Raw genomic sequence first — 5,263 nt, forward strand, 5'->3', positions numbered from 1 at the left:
CATACAAAATATCTACAATAATAGACACCCTAGTAAGCTCTATTAGGGAGTTTTGGTAATTAGTGAGAATATCTCTTATGAATAAAGTTTATTTAAAAGTGTGTTCTCTTCGGCTTATTAGACATGATAAACAGAAATGTTTGCATTGGAACTCGGAAGTGGTTTTTACATAATTACATTGCAAATATGCAAATATTTTGATAAATGGGAATGAGTACATCGAATGGTGGTAAAAGAAATAAAAAAATGTGTAAAAATAAGATATATACGGAGTAGTAGTACACTAGTATCGGCCCTATTTTGTTCACCTTATTTCTAATTATTTCAGGAAAAATAAGTTTAGATAATTTCATACTTTGTATAAGATAAGTTTAGATAATTTCATACTTCGTATAAGATAAGTTCAGATAAGTAGTGATAAAAGTTGCTATTAAAAAAAAAAGTAGTGATAAAAGTAATCAGGGCTACCCAAGTTCAATTTATAACTAAAATAATTCTAATAATGGCTAATAAGTTCAGATAACTTAAGATAAAATCAGGTGAATATAACGCACTCTTTGTCCAAGCTATACTTGAATTTTAAATTACTACTCCCTTTAGGGACGGAGGGATTATCATACTTGGTTACATGAATTGTAATTTAGTCAAATATAAATTGGTTGTAATTGTTAATTAAAAAAAAAAAAAATACTTTGACTATATACTACTCCATATTTTACTTGTATATACAAGTAATTGTTAATAGATTACTACTCCATATAACAAATTTATTAATAAAAAATTAATGATTAATAATTTTTATATATAAAATAATATTTTCAAGTTTTTGGCGAGCTAGTGAGCTTTACATACAAAATCTTGTATGAGTTGTTCGATTCAGCTCAGCTCATTAATATCTCGAATCCAAATTCATATAAACTTAAATCTTAACCAAACAAAGCATTACAAACGATGTCAAAAAAAAAAAACAAATCCTTTAATTTGTATATTAAGCCCATGAAAAAAAAAAAAATATGTATATTGACTAGTTCGATTTCATTTATCACATGGTTTTCCGACGTCCCATCAACACCCCTTCATATAAGAACATCTCATAATTCCTCACATCTTCACTTCTCTTAAACTAGTCCAATAATGGATTAAAATCCATATTCATTATTATGGGTTTATATATTATCCAATATCCATACAAAAAAGATGTACTCGTACTACACAATCGAATATATTGGCCTGAAAATTCTCCAAAATCCAGCGATGTACAAATAAGCACGTCCATTCAATTATTATTCCTACCAACATTTATATGATCTCATCAACATATCTAATTATTTGTAAAATCAGAAATTAAGATTTTATTTAATAATTATAATTATAATAAAATTAAAATAACGCGTCCCCACCCATATTTTACGGGGATTATTTTTATGAGTAAATTAATTTAACTAATTATAAAATCTATACGTGTCAACAACTAAATGAATATTTGATATTTTCTATATTTAATCCAATTCTCTCTCCCGCCTTTTCTCCCTTTATCATCCTAACTACTTCTTAACCACCTTCTCTGTCTTTCAACAACCATCTCTTTCTCCTCTCTTTTCTCTTTAAAAATAACTATACTAATTTATTTCTCCATTATTTTTATTTTTATTTTTATTGTTTTCATTTATTTATTTATTTGATGGTTGATTTATAATTTGGTTTTTTTTTTCTTGGGAGAGGAAAAAGGGAGATAATATCACAAAAAACAGAATAGCAAGTATGTATCATCATTCTCCCAACATGGTGGTGCATTCTGATCCAAACATTCCGAGGATGAGCGCGGACGGGAGCGAGTGTATGGCTCGACAAAGCAGCTTTTCGACGATGGGAGGGAACTCGTTCATCGACGAAGCACCAAAGATGAGCGCGGAGATGTCTCCTATGATGATGTCCCCTTGGAATCAGGTGTCCCCTTTTGCCAAATCCCCTTGGTCTCAACAATCTGATGATTCCGGCCAGCTTAGCTCGCTTATCGGATCGCTTGTCCGAGAAGAAGGCCACATTTACTCCTTGGCTACCAAGGGGGACTTGTTGTATACAGGGTCGGATAGTAAGAATATTCGTGTTTGGAAAAATCTTAAGGAATTTTCCGGGTTTAAGTCCGCTTCTGGATTGGTTAAGGCGATTGTTATAGCAGGTGGGAAGATTTTTACGGGTCATCAAGACGGTAAGATTCGAGTTTGGAAGGTGTCGCCTAAGAATCCTAGTATCCATAAACGGTCAGGTTCTTTGCCAACATTGAAGGATTTGTTTAAGGCGTCTATTAGGCCAAGCAATTATGTTGAGGTGAAGAGGCATCGTAGTTCGTTATGGATCAAGCATTCCGATGCTATATCGTGTCTTAGCATGAACGCCGAACAGGGGATATTATACTCGTCTTCTTGGGACAGGACGTTTAAGGTTTGGAGGATATCCGACTCCAGGTGCTTAGAGTCGGTAGCTGCCCATGAGGATGCGGTGAATTCGGTTGTCACGAGTTCGGAGGGTATGGTTTTCACAGGGTCTGCGGATGGAACAGTGAAGGTATGGAGGAGAGAAATGCAGGGGAAGGTTACGAAACATTTTTTCATACAGACACTTCTGAAGCAGGAATGTGCAGTTACTGCCCTCGCCGTAGACCCAACAGGATCCATAGTCTACTGTGGTTCAAGCGATGGGATGGTCAATTTCTGGGAAAGGGAGAAGAATCTTGCACACGGTGGAGTCCTGAGGGGTCACAAGTTGGCTGTTCTGTGCCTGGCTGCTAGAGCTCGGCTCGTGTTTACAGGATCAGCTGATAAGACCATCTGTGTGTGGCGCAGGGAAGGAACAATTCATACCTGCTTGTCTGTCTTAACCGGCCACAACGGACCTGTTAAATGCTTGGCTGTAGAGGATGACGAGGAGGCTAAAGGTCAACGGTATATTGTATACAGTGGAAGTCTTGACAAGTCTGTGAAGGTATGGAATGTGGCAGATCAGGAGGGAATGCATTTGATGCAGCAGCAGCAGGTGATGGAAGTTAATTCTGCATCTGAATCATTGAGGTCTGACCGTAGCTACCAGTGACTGCGCGCATTCACCTGATCATTCATCGCCGCCTGTTATTTCACCAAGGTAAAGTCAGTCATTGGAAAGCCTGTCACATATCTAGCAGCGTGTCTGACAATTTGTAATTTATTTTTGGAGGTTTGCCTGAGAAAATGTATGTATGAGGTAGAAGGGTAAACGAAAGAAATTGTGATTATGGAGATATGGTTTTCGTGTACTTGGAATTTATCATTCTGATAGATAATTGTAATATGATTATATTGCTCTAAATTGTACTGTATGTCCTTTAAAAATGTCAAATGCCTTGTTAGTAATGTAGTTATGATGATAATTTTGTTTCACTTTTTTTAAATTTTTTTTGGGTCTATAAAGAACCTCAATGGTATAAGTTAGATAAGATTTTATATCACGTTAAGGTATTAACTCAAGACCTCTAACCAACTAAACTAGTTGTCCGCTAAATCGGTTGCTCAAAATAAACTCCAGAAAATCGAACATTTACATACCCAAATCATGACTCTTTAGGTAGTATGATGATTGATATCCCGGCCCTCTCAATGGCTGCAGGCCTGCAAATAAGGAAAGCAAGGAAAGATTAGATAATTGTGTTTGATTTCACTTATTCTAATCTTTTTATTTATCTACAGCAAGAAAAGATCAGATAATTATGTTTGATTTCACTTATTCTAATCTTTTTAGTTATGTGCTTTCAAAAAAATAAAATCTTTTTAGTTATGTTTACATTTCAGAAACGAGTTGGATCATAACAATGATTAGTTCAATAACAAGCTGACCGGATAGATAGTGCAGATAATCAACATGTCAGGAACATAATGCAGCAAATTCGCAGTGTTGTATTATATGTTATGAATACTTCATATTGACAATACCGAAGCTTATACGGTCAATTCACTCTCTGAGAATATGTGAGAGAATATCAGGGCTTAAAAATCCTATCGATTATCGAACAAGGTGTTCTTTAAAGTTAAAACTTGCTCATGAAACCAATTGAAAATAGCAGATACTCAAACTGCACTACAGGTGCACATTAGATTTTCTGTTGGAGCAGGTAATCAGCCATTACGAAGTAATTACTAGCAATGAGAAGCTATCTAATGCTATAAAAGAATAATTAAAAAAAAAAAAATACAACCAAGATAACAGGAATTTAGCTTGATTGTTACTTAGTTGAGAAACTAATTATATAAAGAAATAAGACAGGAAATGATACTAATAGGAAGAAGAGACAAGAAAAATATTATGCATTTTAAAGGGTGTATGAAATTAACATACCAGGAGAGAAGCAGCAGACATGGATAACTTCAGGGGCTGCTAGACATAATTCCATAATATCGCAGAACATCTGTCCATGCTTCAGGGTTGGCCAAAGAACTATACTAAGGTAACGTGTATTGGCAACCAATGGAAGGAAGGAATTACACTGATAAGTGAGTTTCCAGCTACTGAAAAAATCAGTTATAGAATAGTGTCAATATTACAAGAAATATGGAAAAGCAGAATTCTCAAACATTTCAATGCAGCAGCCAATGGCCAGAGCTCCTCCAGAACCGCCTTAACTATTGTTTTTGATGACAGTAAATTTACAGAAAACATAGAACATACGTACTCTATTTAAAGGATGAGAGATAGAATTTTACAAGAAGCTTGATTCAGAGTACTCAAGCTAAAGGGTTTTTTTTTTTTTCAAAAATTAGCGAGTAATTACAAGTCCTATTAACAACTATATATGACATCTGACATATATTATCCGAGCAATGTCTTACTCCTGCACTCCTACTTTACTTTGAAGTTTGGACTTTAACTTACGTGACTTCCTCCTAGAAAATTTTCTCTCTAGCTTACTAATCCTAGCTTCAAGATCAGCTCCAATATCATCATTATCATCATTAATGATCACTGGGTCACCAAGTAAACCATCAACTGATTTTATCTTTACACATTCAGCTGTCTTGTTACTCTTGTCCTGTTCATCATCATCAGCTACACGGCCCAAGTAAAGCTTTTCTGATTCTTCCTTGCTTTCAGATTTCTTATCTGCAGCATGTACTTCATGTTTCTCCGACTCTGCCATTTCCACGTCATTAAAAACCCTTTGCGTAATCTGAGATGGAGTGTCCTCACAGATTCTTTCAAGGCTCATACTTTTGTCGCAAGATGGGATAGTTTCAAC

The 5,263-nt window shown here is 35.1% G+C and overlaps 1 pseudogene; it reads left to right on the top strand.

Annotated features, from left to right (window-relative positions):
- Positions 1-1,417: 1,417 nt before the first annotated feature.
- Positions 1,418-3,376, top strand: LOC145627330 (protein JINGUBANG pseudogene; annotated as a pseudogene).
- The last annotated feature ends 1,887 nt before the right edge of the window (positions 3,377-5,263 follow it).

This window comes from Chenopodium album, chromosome 4 (assembly GCF_948465745.1).
Source record: "Chenopodium album chromosome 4, dcCheAlbu1.1, whole genome shotgun sequence".
Classification (NCBI taxonomy): Eukaryota; Viridiplantae; Streptophyta; class Magnoliopsida; order Caryophyllales; family Amaranthaceae; genus Chenopodium; species Chenopodium album.